Source organism: Leopardus geoffroyi, chromosome X (assembly GCF_018350155.1).
Source record: "Leopardus geoffroyi isolate Oge1 chromosome X, O.geoffroyi_Oge1_pat1.0, whole genome shotgun sequence".
In the NCBI taxonomy this organism is placed as follows: Eukaryota; Metazoa; Chordata; class Mammalia; order Carnivora; family Felidae; genus Leopardus; species Leopardus geoffroyi.
Genome location: NC_059343.1, coordinates 7,622,642 through 7,640,447, shown reverse-complemented (window position 1 = coordinate 7,640,447; position 17,806 = coordinate 7,622,642). Strand labels below are relative to the sequence as shown.

The 17,806-nt window shown below is 45.5% G+C and overlaps 1 protein-coding gene across 7 annotated transcripts in view; it reads left to right on the top strand.

Annotated features, from left to right (window-relative positions):
- The window catches only part of MID1 (midline 1), a 586,156-nt gene that overhangs the window by 456,261 nt on the left and 112,089 nt on the right, over nt 1-17,806 (top strand). The window contains exon 1 of one of the 7 annotated variants that reach the window (XM_045472351.1): nt 17,413-17,543. The exons of the other annotated variants lie outside the window; for them this stretch is intronic. The gene's annotated coding sequence lies outside the window, so the exon portion shown is untranslated. Of the gene's footprint in view, nt 1-17,412; nt 17,544-17,806 lie in introns of those variants that run through there. 7 annotated transcript variants of the gene reach the window in all.

The window sequence follows — 17,806 nt, the reverse complement described above, 5'->3', positions numbered from 1 at the left end:
CCACTTTGTAGCAAATTATGAAATAAAAAATCAGCTAACAGGATTGAGCATGTAATAATGCTACCTTGTGTGGTTTGGAGATTTTTATTTTTAAGTCCGGGAATCTAGGGATATCTTGAACACAGGCCATTAAGAAGTCTGCCAAGGCTGTGGATTTAAAGCCCTGGGAATTCTTCGTTGCCCCCGGCTGCTGAATTTTAACAGCAAAGTTACTCATTAAGTCCACATTTTTACAAAACTATCAACAATGCTTCTTTATACTTTATCTGCATTTGACACACATCCAGAAAGATGATCTTTAATTTGACTGATGAGTGCATCCGATGTTATTTTAATGACAACTAATTTCCGGAAAGAAAAACTTTTCAGAAAGTGGGTCTCTTACATCTGGAAATAAATGTCCCCAACGTTCCAGCCCGGGAGTGAGTGGTGTTAGATGCTTCTCACAGGATCCTGGGTGGCCACCAGGAGCCTGGAAATACTTCCTGGGAAATGAGCCGGAAATGCAAAAGGAAGAAAACCTTGGGAATATGTGGGCCATTTTATGCTACACTCTGGGGGCCTTATTTTCTGATTTGAGCACAAGTCAAAAGTTGAGGAACATGGAGATTTGGGGGAGGTCTGACCCACTGCTCCCAGCCCCCTCGATTGAACATCCCCTTCAATTCTGTAATGGAAGTATTTAGATCTATTAATTTGAAGAAAAATGGGATCTATATTTACCCGGATCATAAAGAAGAGAATTCAAGGGGGGAAAAAATCGAATGTTGAGCTCACCACAGTTTGTAGCATAAACTTTACTCTCGAACTGATTTTTTGGTGCCTGAATAAGTCAAGTGCCCACCGTGGTATCCATGGTGAATCATACATGGGCTGTATCCTCAGGGGGCTTATGGTTTATTCCACTTTACAGCAAAACCAATACAAATATCCTTACAAATATGGCAACTGCAGAACTTTCTTCCTAATCCTAAAACTCTTTCCTTATTCTTGGCCAGAGTAATGAATACAGCATCCCAATGCCGTTTGATTGTCTCCATGTCATACGGTACTCAATTTGTCAAGGCTAAAGTCTGCCCTAAAGAAGGTTAACTGTGGCTTTTTTCTGGTGATAACAGAAGACATAAAGAGATTATTTACAGAGCTGCCTCCTGGAAGGTTGCAAGCGTTTTATACAAACCATTACCTGATTTTCTTCTCACGGTGATAGATATCTTTTTTAATTTGTTAGAGCGAGAAAGACAGAGCATGAGTGGGGGAGGGGCAGAGAGAGGGGGAGACACAGAGTCCGAGACAAGTTCCAGGCTCTGAAGTGTCAGCACAGAGCCCGATACAGGGCTCGAACTCACGGACCGTGAGATCATGACCTGAGCCAAAGTCGGCCACTTAACCGACTGAGCCACCCAGGCGCCCCTCACGGTGATATTTAAAGTGTCTATGTAGTTTAGTTTCTGTTATATGGGACTTTACCATTTTTATTCTTACTTGCAGCTCTGTGAGGTAAATGTTTCCACCACTCTTTTCTGAATGAGGGAAATGAGGCCTAGAAAGATATAAAATGGGGCAGCAGGTACCAGAGGTGATAAAATACTGGGTAAGCTTCCTGTTCAGCCACATCTGATCCCTAATCCCCTTCCTTCTCTTTGCACCTTAGCATATGATTTAGCAATCACTGCTTCAATTTTCCCTGCAGCAGAGTTAGGAAAATTAAGGCCTGGCAGAGCATTCAGATTTCCACTTATCTTCTCACATGATTCTTTGGTCAGCCCGTCATAAAGAGTAAAAGACAATCTGAGTGAAATACATCCGATGGATGCCTGAGCCGGCGAGGTCGCCCAGCACCAAGAAAACCGGGTGGCGGGGCGCACTGGGAACTTGGTCATTAAGTGGAAGGTGATGAAAATCCCCCCGAGGGACCATTGCTCCGAGCAGGGGTCAAGAGCTGGGACTCGACTGGCAGGATTGACTGTAGATTCTCAAAGGGTCACACAGGCCAGCGAGAGGCCTGAGATTGGCAACTGTATTTGAATTGATTCCCACTGACCCAGGGTCTGTGACCTGGGAGACAGACATCGCCAGGATGTCCTCCACTGGTATAATTGATACGATCGTAAAGTAGAAAAAGGAAGGTGTATTCGTCACCGTTGCTGCGTAACAAGTCGCCACAGACTTACAGGTGAAAACCACGTCCATTTATTAGCTCGTGCTTCTGTACGTCACAGGTCCGGGTAGCCCACTGTCTTCTCTGCTCGGGGTCTCCTGAGGCTGAAGTCAACGTGTTGGCCAGGGTGGGCTCTGATCTGAAGGCCCTGTGGGGAAGAAGATGCTGCCAGGCTCACACCTGTTGTTGGCGGGTTCATTTTCTTGCGGTTTGGGGACTGAACTCCCTGTGTCCTTGGTAGCTGTTGGCCGAGTCTCCTCTGTCTTCCTCTTCTCATGTGGCCCTCTCCATCCGCAAAGTACAACAGCACGTGGAGTCTCTTGCACACACATGATCTCTCTAAATTCCTCCTCTGCCACCAGGTGGAAAACGCTTTCTATCGTAAGGGCCCATGTGCTCAGGTCAGTCCCGTCTGGATCATCTCCCTTCCCCTGACGTCAACTGCGCTGTTATTTAACAACATGGTCGGGGGAGTGATACCTCACATCCGTGGGTTCTGGGGATTAGGGCCGACATCTTTGGGCTACCCCTTGAGAAATTCTGCCTCCCGCGGAAAGTGAGGAAGGTTTCCAACTGCTGCCTTGCTCCTTTGTGAGTCGTGTTGCCTATGATGACAGCAGCTTTGTGGGCAGTTGGTCTGCTCTCGTCCAAATGTGGGCAAATGAGAAACCCCATGGCTTTTCCTTCCTCCTGACACTTGCTTCTTCCTGCAAGGAAATCGGTGTCTTTGGGCCTTCTTTTCTGTCCGTGGCCACCTCCTGCGCGTTGAAGAAACACTGGAGGGCAGATGGCCCATCAGTTTGGAGCAACTTCAGGTTGTCGGGAAGAGGTATCCCGGAGGCCCAGACAGCACTAGAGGGCAGCACAGAGCAAGAGCTACTAAATGTTGACCTGCAGACTCCCACGGTGCGAGTCTGTTCAGAGATGGTTTCTTCATCTGTCTTCAGAGCATCTTCTCACCCAACGTGTGCCTCCTCACCCGGACCCCGTTGAGTCTTTAGTAAGAACATGGGAGAGGGAACAGGTGCCGACCATGGGCACGTCACAAAAAATTCGCCGTAGATCTGCCGCTGGGAAGCTGGGTTTCTCCAGCTCCGAAATGGGCTGGAATTCATTCAAGGATGAGACATTTAAAATGGAAAAATTCATCTCTTGGATCCCAGTGACGTAAAGGCTACTGTTTGCAGTACGTCTGATGGCATAGCACTGTGTTTGGCAACCTGTTTCCGTCATTGATCCTCCAAGGAGCCTTTTCAAACATTTTTTCCTAATTGCTCCCCCCGCCCCCCATAAAATTTTCCTTACGCAGCTATATTGTATACCTATTTATGTGTATCTGTGCTTTGTACATAAAAAGAGTGAGACTATTTGCCACCAAGAACTAATTTTCTCACCCTTGAGGGCAGTATTGCCCTCACTGGCAACGCATGCTGGTAAAGGGAAAAAAGAAATTGCTCACATTTTAATATTTATTAAATCTTCAACTCGTACGGTCTATTTGATTTGGCAACTGGCAGTGATACTTAAGTTGTACTAAAAGGCACTTAAGATTAATCCTGAGAAATCACAAGAGTCTTTGAACATGAAAAATCACCCAGTATGTTCTATTTTAAAATAACAACTTGCAAAACAGCCTGTGAAGTATGCTCCCATTTTTGTGGATAAGACGATAGAAAAATGACTCGAAAGATTGATGGACCGAATGCTGCTTCTTGGTGGTCAGATTCTTTTCTAGGCATTTTGCTTTGGGGGAATGTTATAAATGAACACATACTATAATTGTGTCAAGAAAAATACTATTAGAAAAGTTAACCAGTCTCTCTTTTTTTTTTTTTTTTTTTTGCCTTCAACATTTAAGATTAATAGGCACTATAAACTCAATCATTCATGTGTAGCAAAAGGAGAAATTTTTCGCATGGTCCATTCATGGCTCCTTTAGATCTCTAGAGGGCTTCATGCCTCAAAGTGTACTGTCGCATTCTTCTTAATTCTGGTTGAACGCACGTACATGATTTTCTGCAAAGCAATACCACCTACTAAAGAGTGTTTCTTCTCTTCTAGTAGGGTTTTGGTGTCCCCAGAGCCCCCTTAGTCCTGTTTACTTTGGATATTTCAGGAGTTACTGTAGGATTTAACTGTGGTGAGTCTTTAAGCCCTCTTTTTAAATTCACAAACTGCCTCTAATCTCAGAAAAATGTCAGGTTACACTTTTGAGAGGTTTGGGAACTTGACATTTTGTAGCCCAGTTAGGGTGTAGGCTGTTTCCACTCTGGGCACCTTGTTCCAATTTACGTCAGAGGGAATTATATACAGGTCAGGGCTGGGAGCAGCTTATAATTAATGGGGTGGACAAGTGGATTTTTAGTGTTTCATAAAATAAAATGGAAATCACATGTGCTTGGAACTGTTGTGTGTTTTTAAATGTTTACATTTATCCTAGTAAACATTAATTACAACTGATATGTTTCTCCTGTGAATTTGCTACCTGGGAGGTCACAAGCCATTGTTCACTGAGTGAAAAGGATGGTTGACGAGCTTGTTATATTTTTTTAAAAAAGACAAAAAAGAGTACTTGGGGAGATATTGGTGAGTGAACTCGTGGACGTAATCCAGTCTTAGGTTTTTCTCCTAATTTTCTCTCGTGTTTAAAGCACCCACTTGCCAATATGATCCAGATGTCAGTCCTTCCAAGGGAGACTGGCGAGTGCTTAGCTTGTGAAATTCCTCAATGGCTCCTGGTAAAGACATGACCAATGCTTAACTATTAGTTGTTGTTTTTTTAAGTTTATTTATTTTGAGAGAGAATGAGTCGGGGAGGGGGAGAGAGAAAGAGAGAGAGAGAATCCCAAGCAGGCTCCATGCTGACAGCCTGACATGCCTGACAAATGGTAGGTACTTAAAAACATGTCAGCTGTGGGCATATGGAAGAATGGTCGAGAAAAGGGAGGTTCAAAGGAAGCCTTACGTGAGTTGGCGTTACATGTCAAACACTTGCGTGTTAGGTATATTAACACATGCTTTATTCTTGCCTAGAAGTCCCCAACCCCTCCCCCCCCCCAAGTAAGTATTATTTCCATTAAGTTAACAATTCCCTTTATAGATACTCTTTGTTTAGTGCAGGGAGGAATCAGTATAAGCACACTGTCTCCCAGGATATAATAGTTAAGTGAATCATGCAACGTGAGACCTGCTTGCTCTTTTCTAAGGGAGCTGTTAAAGTATTGAACGGGAGGGCTTCGCAGAGCTAGCAGGTAACAATCTCCAGCACTTCCCGATGCTTCCGCAAATGAGCCGGAAGGGTGTTGGAGTGGTTCTACATAGGATGGAGCTACTCGTCCAGACCTTTGACCAAGGATGTCCTAGGCACCCACTCAACCTGGAAATCACCGTCATGACAGATGGCGGAGGCAAAGCAGCCTCAGGCCCCTTACGCTGCTTCTGAGTGTCCCACTTTACGAAGTCTGCAGAACTGTCCAAGGCTTTCGATCTCTTGTATTCCCCGAGGGCTCCTTAGGGGAAGAAAAGTGTCTGTGCTTTGGGTGTCAGTATCCTTCTTCGGGGCAGGACCTGCAAAACGGACTGAGAGAAGAGCCGACAGTACGGACAGAAGGACAATAGCGAGCCAGAAGGAAGGCCCTGGTTGTTCGGATCGCGGGCAAGCTCTATGCTGCACTGTAGGTTTTGAGATCTAAAATACACACTCGATACATACATCCTCCGTATATATTCACCACATCTGTGCCCAAGGCATAGTGGTTGATAACATTAATACATAAATGGCTATCTTTGTGCCTTACAGTAAAGTCCTATTTTTAGGGTGTGACCACTGCCTCATTTTGAAAATAGTCATTGTTCAGAATCATTTCGTATCATTAGCCTACCTATAAGGCGATCTTGTATAGGTCCATAAGTGAGCCATGGCTGATCCCTTCACTTCCATTCAGTCCTTTGGAGAAATCTTTATGAAAATCCTACTGTGCGCCCAGTGGCTAACAGTTCCTGGCGGATAATAAGGTCTCAATCTACATTAGATTTGCCCAGTGCTTCTTTGAGGATGAGTGCATCGTAACACCCCTTACTCCCCCCCCAACCCCCAGAAAAAGAGGTGCATGTGTATGTGAGAGAGAGACAGAAGCAAAGACATTCTACTTAGAGAGATTCTACCTAGAGAGCAAAAGCCCCAGTCTTCTCTTCACGGGTACATGGTGAGGCATCTGGAATCGTAAATGATCCTAGCTGACCTGTTTCCCGGAAGCCTGATGTAAGACTCGAGGGCTCTGACCGTTGGGCAGTGCTTTGAGTCAATATGGTGTTATTGTTTGATAGCTGCAGATGGCGCGGCATAGAATTCTGTGGGAACTTGCAACGTGGAACCCAAGAGAGGGCTGGGCTGGCTGTGACCATGTTGTAGAAGGAGGACGTTTGGGGCCAGTTCTGAGCTGCCATCCCGTTCTACCATGAAACCTAAATCCTAGCGCTTTCTTGGTCCGTTTAAATCCGTACGTCAGAGGAATTTACACGGTCTTTAATTTGTGTTAATAAGCTTGATGGGAAGCACTGTATTAAAAGTATTCACTATTTACACTTACTGAACAGGTATAGAGGGAATTTTCGTCCCTTTAACACGTAAGCATACAGAAGCTTCAGCCTACCTGAATTTTGCCAAAAGAGTCAAGCGTCTCTGTTAACCAGTTTTCTACGTTGTACTTTCCCAAGAGATGGTGAAATACAAGAAAGAAGGCAATATCGTGGATTAATGTAAAAATTCACGGTCACGAGTACAAATCAACGTCCCGCTCCATCTCTTAAATCTCCTCTATTTATGATTAAAAGGAAGAAGACTTTATTTATTTATTTTTTTATTTATTTATTTTTTTAATTTTTTTTTCAACGTTTATTCATTTTTGGGACAGAGAGAGACAGAGCATGAACGGGGGAGGGGCAGAGAGAGAGGGAGACACAGAATCGGAAACAGGCTCCAGGCTCTGAGCCATCAGCCCAGAGCCCGACGCGGGGCTCGAACTCACGGACCGCGAGATCGTGACCTGGCTGAAGTCGGACGCCTAACCGACTGCGCCACCCAGGCGCCCCAAAAAAGGAAGAAGACTTTATAGTGATGATCTCAAGAAACAATACAATTTGGAACTACCTAAGAACTTTTAAATTCCATCCCGTTTGTAGTTAACGCAAGAAAAGTAGGCTCAAGCATTTTAGGAACGTTCTCAACGAGGATTTAAAAAAAAAAAAAAAAAAAAAAAGACAAGGTTTTCTATTTGAGGTTCAGTTAACCAGAAAATTAAATTAACCAGAACTCTCCCATTTTCGGAGAATTTCAGCTCATTGAAGGTTGATTGTACTTTTATCAGGGTCTTTGTTCCCGTGCAAAAATGAATTCCACTTTCTGACTTATTATTTGGAGACTGATTAGTACGAAGTACACCTTGAATGAGCAGGGCAGAGGTGGCTTTCTGTTTTGGGATTTAAATTATTACTCTCTCTTTTTCTCTCTATATACAGAGGGAGAGGGAGAGAGAGAGAGAGAGGAAGAGACAGAGTGAGCTTGGCGGCAGACGTGTTTACGTCGAAAGAAATATGAGTAGTTAATGCTCTCACTGCGACTTGTCCTCCATTTTCCTATTTCAAGTGCTCTTTCCCCCTTTCCAACCTGCCATTAGGAGCGGAGAAGTATTTTCCTAGAAATAGAACAATGCTTTCTACTCGGCCTCTAGTTCACCGCAGGAAATGCATCGTGGTAAAAATAGTTTATAAGTGAAAATGTAATGCGTTGCTGAAGATAACCAGGAAGTGGGGAGCAAAAACCCTAAGTAGCAGAGAGAGGCCAGATGGTCTCTCTCTCTCTCTCTCTCTCTTTTTTTTTTTTTTAATGCAGCCACGAAGCAGGAAATTTTGCTTGATTAAGAAGGCTCTGGTGTCGATTTTCATTCAGCAGTTTTGCGGGCCGTGTGTTAATGGAGATATATATACGCGCGCACAGAGCACAGGGTTTTCATTCCCCCAGTCGATTGTTGGTGCCATTGTGAGCAAGCTTCTGCTGCTGAGAATGCGAAGTTTTAATGATAAAGAAGGAAATGGGTTCCCAGTCTCAGAATCTGCCCACTACCCTACCGACTCTCCGTCATTACCATGTCCATCATATTGTTGTAGGGTCTGGTGTTTTGTTTTGTTTTCTTTTGATAGCCCAGAGTGGAAGAAAGGCTGTGTACCACAGTGGCTAACTGGGAGAAAATAGAGGTTTTGGAGTTCAACACTCCAGGGGGCTAATGTGCATAAAGGACCTGCGTTTAATCCTCGGAGCTGCCAGTCAGGATCACGATGAAGAAGCACCCATGCAAAGAATTGCTTTCTGGACGCTGCTAGGCGGGGGCGGGCCGGGGGCGGGGGGAGGGGGGGGACCGGAGCGCCCCTATTCGGACCGTGATGTTTTGGCAGTTGATGCTCAGGGAGGTTGCCTGGCAGTGGCTTGGGCACAACAAAGCTCCCTTCTGGGAAGTCACCCTGCCACCGTCCTGCCCCCTCGGCCCAGCGCCCCCGGAGAAAGGCATTTCCCACTCTGAGGGAGAGAATGAATAGAGTGGGGGAACGGAATATTTGCATCCGTTTACAAGGGAGTCACTTGGAGGAGTTTGTAATGGAAAGAATAGACTTAGACAACTGGCAGGACCCTTTGGAACCGCGCCCTGGGTCAAGTGTCTGTTGATTTAAATAAGGACAAGGTAAAGGAGCGCCGTAACCATCTTTACCTTAAAGATGAGCGAGCAGACGTTGAGAAGGGCTCTTGTCTTTCTTTTCCAAAACGCGATGCTTCCTCACGTAACTGCGATACTTTTGCCAGACAACGTCCATATTTATCATCAGAATAAATACATCTCCACTTTGAGGTAGCTTAGCCACCCGGAAAGCTCACTGTTCTCAAAGCTAGGTAGTTTTTCGTAAGTGAATTTTTAAGCCCTAGATTGTATCTCAAGTACTGAGTCTTTCCAGTTTCGCCTTTGTTTATATCCAAAAAGCCAGCTCTTTATATAATCTGATTCAATGAGAGGATAAAACGCACAAGATGAAGTGCTCACTCAGTGGCTGAAAATGAAGCTCTTTTTCCTTTAAGACTCAAAGAATCCTAGACAACAAACAAATAAGACACAAAGCAAACAACAACAAAACCCCTGGAGTCGGGTCCCTGAGATCATACCTTTCGATGCAAATTCCAAGGGAACGTCTTGACTTCCTGTTTCATAAGTTGCATTTAGAATTTCTCTCAAAGTTACGACAGGAAACCTTTGGATAATGCAAGGAAAATCTCTCAGAGGTTAGCCTGCCTTGAGAGTGTTTTTAAGAAGACACTAGAAGAAGCCTCATGGCCTTTGTGGCATTTGTTTCCATGTGATTACAAGTATTTTTTTTTTTTCAGAATTATCAAGCTTCCAATGAGACATTTTTAATGTTGGTTTTTAGTTTAATTTTTTTAATTTTTTAATGTTTATTTATTTGAGAGAGAGAGAGAGAGAGAGAGTATGAGCAGGGGAGGGGCAGAAAGAGAGGGGGAGACACAGAATCGAAGCAGGCTCCAGGCTCCGAGCTGTCAGCACAGAGACTGACGCGGGGCTCGAACTCCCAAACGCTGAGATCGTGACCTGAGCCGAAGTCGGACGCTTAACCTACTGAGCCACCCGGACACCCTTTAATGTTGGCTTTTAGGCCAAAAATCTTTGGGCTGGGGAGAACTCCCCCTCCGAGAACGACTTGCTTTATAAACGCCGCTATGCCTGGTGCTCCGTCCTCTCCTAAACCTGCTTACTGGTGTCTCTGTGGTGTAGGGCTGGCACCTGCCACCCCTGCTTCCCAAGCCGGGCCCTTGGCCTCTGCTACCGCTGCAGTAGCCACGCGTTACCGTCTCACGATTCCTGCCGTGCTGGTCTCCCTTCAGGCAGGGAATTTATTTCTCTTGAGATACCTTTCGTTACTGACATCACTGCCCACAAGACGCCAACACAGCTCTCAGGCCATGGGCTCCCCCGGTTCGATCACTCCTCTTTGATCTTCTGGGCATGGAGTCCCAGCTGTACCTGTTCATTAACCCCCGTGCTCTTTCCCCACCTCTTTCCTGTCCTTCCTGAAATTTCTTCTAGAGAGGCAACAGCAAAACCAATGACTCTTGAAATGTCTGTTAATTTCCTTCACGCCCTTCCCTGGACCCTTAACTGCCTGGCCCGTTGTTATTTTCGACTTCGTGTTAACATCCTGCCATCAAGATTCTCAGACCTTCAGGGAGTTCTAAGTCCTGTAGTTCCTGGGGTTTTTTGGGTCCACCGTGTGATCGTGGCTTTTCTCGCAAGTTCTAATGCTAGAAAGAGTCAAGAGGTCACTGCTTTCCAATAATTGGTCACGTTATCTTTTCGTGCAGTGACCTCTTCCTTTTTTCTTGGTAAAAGTTGGATTTTCACGTCCTTGCAACAGAAATCATCCCTTAAGGAAATCTGTCAGTAAACATTGAACAACTTGAGAAATTAAGTCCAAACTCTGGTCCCAAATGCTGGAAAGTTTTATACTGAAATTAAGACATTGCTCATTTATTGGCAGGGCGGCAAGGCAAAATATTAAGAAAGCCTGCACAGATATGAGTATAAACGTGTTTGTAGCTACAGTAGACCTCACCTACCCCTCTATTTTCTATCGTGATATCCTTTTTATTTCTTTCATTTTATGTATGGTTCTCACCCATTTCCTGGTTTATTTTATGTCCCTTTCATTAAAACGTAAGCCCTCCCAGGACATATTCACCCGTGTATTCCCAGTGCCCAGGGCAGTGCCTGACTCACAGCAGGACCTCAAAAATACCTACTGAATGAAAGACTATTCAGAGAAATGACTTGCTCTCTGGTTTTACGCCAAAGGTAGCTCTAACATTAAAAAAAAAAAAAAAACAAACAAAAAACGCTTAAGCCAACTTAACGCACGTGTAGGATTTCTAATATCAAAGAAGTAACAAAACCAGCTTACTCTTCCCACCTCTTAAAATGAGTTTCGGTTAAGAGCAAAGACCAGATACAGGCTGATTTGGGGCTAATAAGGAAGTAGTTAAGGGCTCTGTTTACTATGGGTGGGGCCCACCTGCTCTCTTCCTGGAACCCCAGCTGATGGTAAAGGATGGTAGGGGTGAGGAGTGGGGAGCACTTTCCGGCGGGCTCCTTTTACCCCTGGTCTTCCATGACTCCAGCGTCATTCACTGTCACGTTAAGTGCCTCTGCCCTCACTGCTGGAAAGCCCGGTGGCGATCGATCCGATTTCCTGGGCCAGATCTCCAGGAGGAGCCAGGAGCTCTGTCTGTTGGACAATAATTCTCCAGGGACCTCTCACGTTTCTGTACCTCTGGCGAGCTGAGGTACGGATGGCTTTTGTTCCAGACGGTCTTTTCGAGGATATTCATCCGTATAGCCAACAGCTTAGAAGATTGACATAGAGTATCTCGACAGAGTATCTCCCTCCGGGGTAGAAAGTAGGTTGGTCTGCTGTCCGTTATGGTAAAGATAACGTTCTCTACAGGGCGAATGCCAGAGAGGTTGGCTTGCAGCCCATAATGGGAGGTTGGGGTTTCCTGAGCTCGGGTTTTTCAGCTGTGATGCAAACCCTCTACGAATGCAGTGAGCACCTGGGGCGCTCCGTGGACTTGGGGGACGAGGGGAACCAACGTGACAATGAGACACGCGATGCCTGCTGTGCCCTGCCTTAAAACCGTCCTTTGTCTCTGACTCACGGGTCTCATGTCTTCTGCCGAAATCCATGAAACTGGTAGGCTAACAGCTTAGCTCCTGAGCAGGAAAAATCTGAAAGCCGTCACTGGTCTTGATAGTCTCGCCTGCGCCACCCGTGCCGGGGTCTCTTATTTCCTGCGACATCAAAAATTCTGGCCTAGGATTCATGTGGGACGGGGAGCTCTTCAGTGAGGACCGGAGAACTGAAGGCTCGAGGTCACGGCCGGAGGCCCAGTGGCAATGAATAGAGGCACATTGATGTCTGGGAAACAGAGGACCTTGCCTACGTGAAGACAATTATTAAAAAAGAATTAATGTTAACAGCAGGAATGCCGGTTTATTCGTTATATACTATTTCTTTATATAAGACGGCCCATGAATGTTATTGAACAAGGACATGGATTGATATCCTTCCTGTTTCCAAAAGTGGTCTGGAACAGTTTGCAATAAAAAATACAGATCATGAATGTACTCAGAGAAGGGTGGGAAGTGGTGACCGGGGACACGAGCGGAAGAGGGGTGTGGGGGCTACAATTTTGCTAGCGCTTTCGCAACTTTGCCTCACTTAATCCTCAGAAGACCCTTCGAGATTGTTCTCATTGTCGCATTTTGCGGATAAGGAAACCGCACAAGATAGGAAACGGCAGAAGCCAGGGTTTGAACTCAGGTGTATCTGGTTTCAAGGTACACGTTTCTTTGCACGACACCATACTGACGGTCTCACCCCAAAACGAGACCAAGCGTAGTTGGGCCAGCTGAGCTCAATCGAGGCTTAACCCCAGCTTTTCTGCCAGCACATCAAAGAGAGAGCCAGATGAAATGCGTTGTCTAAAAGAGGAAAGTCTATTTGCTTTTCCTTCCGCTGGCAATAGAAGGAGAGGGTGGAGAAAGGCGAAAGACGTGGAATAGCAGCGGAACAGAGAGAAGAGGAAACGGACGGCCATTTTGGAAGCATTGCAAGACAGGATATATTTTTACTTTTCTGAACCCTCTAGCTCAGAGACTATAATCATGATCATTATAATTCTCATTATGTGGTAAGTCCAGTAGACCATATGAACTCTGATGCTCTCACTAACTGTGTTGTCCCATTAGCAGCTTGAGCGGAATTTGAATCGGAAAAAAAGTAGAAGGTAAGAAGAGTATGATTTGGGGGCGCCTGGGTGGCTCAGTCGGTTAAGCGTCCGACTCTTGGTTTCAGCTCAGGTCATGATCTTGTGGTTGTGAGATCGAGCCCTGTGTCGTGCTCTGCACCGAGCGTGGAGCCTGCTTGGGATTCTCTCTCTCTCTCTCTCTCTCTCTCTCTCTCTCTCTCTCTCTCTCTCTCCCCCCCTCCTCCCTCCTCAAAATAAATAAATAAACATTAAAAAAAAAAGAAGAGCATGATTTGACCAAACCCATCTGTGACCTTCACGTTAGCTGTTCGGTCGCGGTGATTGTTTCTCAGTGAAGAATCCATTCCATGGCTTCCCTAGGAGTTCTTGAAAACTCTCCTTAAAGGTTATATTTAAAGTATGTAAGTTAGAAGAAAAAAAGTGTAAATTAGCGTATGCTCCGAATGGAGAGAGCCATTTTTGTAACAAATTCCGTTTCCTTACGAATGTACCCTAAGTTACTTCAGTTATCTAATAAAAAGAAAAAGTATCTTACTTTAGATGGGGCAGAAACAGATCTAGAAGTTTCAAGGAGTGGATCATGGGTTTAAAAAGTGACTGATTTAATCTGATTTGAAAGCAGTTATAATTTCATGATACTGTGTGTGTGTGTGTGTGTGTGTGTGTGTGTGTGTGTGTAAGTGACAACCCAGTTTTACCGCCCCAGACTTAAAGATTTCTTGCTGCCTGGAACACTCATTCATCCATTAGCATTTAAATCTTTTCAAAGTATTTTTGCTCAGATTTCTCCCAAGAAGCCACCTGCCTTTGTTCTGTGAGGACGCCCGGTTCAGATGCTGTTCTTAATATCCTGTTTTCGTCAGCACTGTTGTTCTTTTCATTGCCATTCTTCCATCGTCCCCCTTCTCTCGTGTGGTGCTTTACAATAACAACTCCGAACAAAAGAGTCACTCCTCTTTCTGTTGCCTTAAAAAAAAAAACCCCAAAAAACAAAAGACTTCATCCCCTGACGGTAGGGCCTCAGTGATCACGGGAAACATTGAAAGCATGTTCCTCCTAATAGTTAACCAGGAGTTGTGAATCAAGGTTACTTTTCTTTATTTTTCAAGATCGCAAAGTAGCTTCGGGGCATTGTGAACATGAGGCCTTTGTGTGTGGCTGACTTTGAAGTTGAGAGACTAAGCGATTTCCTTTGAGGAAAGGAGCCATCATGTTTGAGAGAATTTCCCAATCTGTCCATACAATAGGCATCGGTTACTATATGACATTGTCATTACCTCAGTGAGTCATGGGACTGGAGGAGTTGTGCGTGCCATTGAACGTAAGCTTTTCGATGTTCAGAGAACAATGGTGAAATGCCATACTGGCCATCATCAGGAACTATTTACTGATGCATTTTTCTCCCGGTGGATAATAAGTGGGAAGGGGGGAGAGTGCACTTTCTCTGCCTTCTAGAGGAGCATTGTAGGAATGAAGTAAGAGAAGGTTTTCCCAAGGGGCGAGCGTTTTCCCAGATGGAACCTACTTGCTGCAATAATCCAGCTCAACTGGTCCGTCCTTCACAGACCAGACCTCTGATGTCATTTTGCTGTTTTCTAGGTAACCCTTTTCAGATACGGGCAGGCTTTAAAAAAAAAATGTAATATATAAATCGTGTAGAGGTTTTCGTTTTTGCACAGAGGAAGGCGTGTCTCTCTGATCCAGGAGGGATGTTGTCACCGAGGGATTTGTGAAGGGTGAGTTCCGTCAAGTCCCACGTAATTTTGCAAAGGCGCTTACGTGTGTGGGTGTGTACAAAAATCAGTTCCACCGTAGACGTACGTAGGGTTTTATAGAGACAGAGAATAGTCCCATGCATGGGTGTAGAAATGCCTGTCGAACTAGAAACACTGGGAAGAAGCGTCCACGGGAGCTTCCATTTCTGCCACCACCACACTGGAGGTGTCAGGAGACTAGGTGTGACAGGTGTTCTCTCCCTCCCCTCTCTTTCGTGTCCGCTGCCGCTGCCCTCAGCACCAGATTCTTGCCTGGCGCTCGGTACAGCACAGACGGGGAAAACGTCCGTCACTTTCGACTGAATGCGAAATAGGTGCCATTTGCCTTTAACACTGGATGTTTGCTTTCTTCGCGTAAACTGTAACAGACATGAAATGTCTGAGACCCTCCGGCGGTGGGAAATCGCCTGTAGAGGTTGTCAGATGATGCTCCGTAGAAGGTGATCAAGGTTGCGGTTGTTGATCCTTTTCTTCTGGTTTTGAGGGGTGAAGTCCATGTTTGTTTCCTGATGTTCCGACTCTAGACGTTCAGGCTCATTTGCCACCGCAGCGCCAAAATACGGACAAGTTAGGCATGTGTCGTAGAAATTTTGGCAGGTTTAAGGTTGTTTTAACAAAGGCAGCGCTTTCACATCTCATGCCGAAACCTTCTTTCGAATTCTGTTTGATGATGTACGCGTGTCTCTCCTGTGGACAGCGAGGTCTTGGGAAGTCACCTCTTTGTGAAATTGAGTAATCCCTTTGTTTATTGTTAACAGACGGATGAAATTGTGATTTGTACAGACATAAGCCAAGAAAGTGTATGTTTGCATTTTTATGTCCAAACATGTGAAGCACGCTTTGGTTTACCGTGAGGTGTTGCAATGGCACGAAAGTAGGCGTCACGACACGCCAGCCAGGCAACAGTCCTTGCCTCCTGCTTGCCCTTTTATCAAGAAGGTTCTTAACCACCTTTGGTGGAGGCCGGATGTCTGATTTTGCACGTGAATCGTGCAGGTTTGCAATCAGTGTGTGGGGTTTTTTGTGTGTATGTGTTTTTTTATACTTTCCTGATGATTTACTTGAGTTGCCTGTTCTTGTCTTGCATGGTGATAAGCAACATCCTTGAAAGAATTGCAGGGCAAGACAATTTCTTTTTTTTTTTTTTTTTTTTTTTGCTTTTGGGAAGACTACTTCCTCTTCCTCTTCCTTTAGACAATCAATTTTTAAAAGATTACTTTCCATTCTCAATTCACTCTTTCTTTGCCGTTCTGGCGACTGAAATTTGGGACACCTATCACAGATTTGCTGTGTGTATGTGTGTATGCATCATATGTATGTATAAACACGTGTGCATACGACATGTTGTATGCAGGCATGATATATATATGTGTGTGTGTATATGTGTTGCTTGCTTATGTGTGTATATACATGTGTGTATATTTCATACACCTATATTTTCAGTTGTTTATCAGGATGAGAGATTGCAATTTAGCTCTCTATTTGGGGAAGAAAAAAAATGACTGCTTTATGGAGTCTGTACACGAGATCGTTCTTCTGGATGTGATGTTTTATTTTTTTATTTATTTATTTTTTAAATTTTTTTATTATTTATTTTTGAGAGAGAGACACAGAGTGCAAGTGGGGGAGGGGCAGAGGGAGAGAGAGAGAGGAATCCGGGGCAGGCTCCAGGCTCCTAGCTGTCAACACAGAGCCCCACATGGGGCTCGAAGTCACAAACCGCGAGATCATGACCCGAGCTGAAGTCGGACACTCAACCGACTGAGCCACCCAGGCGCCCCTGGATGTGATGTTTTAAAAAATTTCTTCCGGGGGCACCTGGGTGGCTCAGTCAGTGAAGCGTCTGACTTCGGCTCAGGTCATGATCTCGCGGTTCACGAGTTCGAGCCCCGTGTGGGGCTCTGTGCTGACAGCTCAGAGCCTGGAGCCTTCTTCGGATTCTGTGTCTCCCTCTCTGTCGGCCTCTCCCCTGCTCGTATTCTGTCTCTCTCTCTCTCTCTCTCTCTCTCTCTCTCTCTCTCAAAAATAAATTAAAAAAAATTAAAAAATCAAAACTTCTTCCAGATATTATATTTTAACTCAGAAGATAGATACAAAATAATAAGTGCATTATTAAAAAAAACAACAACAGCGTCCAGAGCACAGTGTGATCATGTGCTCAGGAAGCCGCCAAAAGGACCGAAGTGCAAGGGAGGCAAGAGCCCGTTGCTGACCCCGGGAGCCGGACGGGACGCTCCTGTTGGCAGCATGGAAAAGCTGGCACCCGGCACTCGGCTGCGGGACACTGACCCGCTGCTGGGCCCCATGAGCCATGAGGGCACAGATCGCAGTGCCAAATCGTCGTCGTTTTGGGGACGAGGCGGTGGGTGTTAATCCGCCCCGAGCTGCCTTTTCATTTGGCTCGAGTTGAACGTGGAGTGGGCGAGGACATAGGGCAGCCACGGCAGGGTCTGTGCAAAAGGCAGCTGGAAAGCAAGAGGGAGTTTTTTGATTCTTCAACTCAGCAACCCTGGCGGGGTGGATGAGGGGGAGCTGGGCTTCCTGGAATTGTCGCGTCGATTTTCCTGTTGTGTTTCACCGTTGACGCTCTCACAGACACACAGGACTGCTCCGGCACTGCCTGCCACCCGCCATCTGGTCTCGGTGGCCTGCCTGTCATTCCGCGGGTCCCCTTCCTCTGCCTACGGCGATGTGTCTTCAACAAGAACTAGGGTGCAGTCCATTGGTGGGTATTCAAGGCGATCTATTTGTAAGAATCTGGAGAGGTGCTCAAAGAACTATTGAGGACAAATGTGCTGTTTCCTGTTTTTAACCTATCTATCAGTTTTTTCAAGAGAGCAAGTTGCATTTCTGAGACTGTCGAGGGGGTTTCTTTACTGTTAAGGCAGAGCGGGGTCGGGCGGTCGGTCCTTGAGAAATCGGGATTGCTTTTTTTTGCCTTGTCATTGGTGTCTTTTTTCTTGTCTGCTTGTATAAATGAACTCCAGA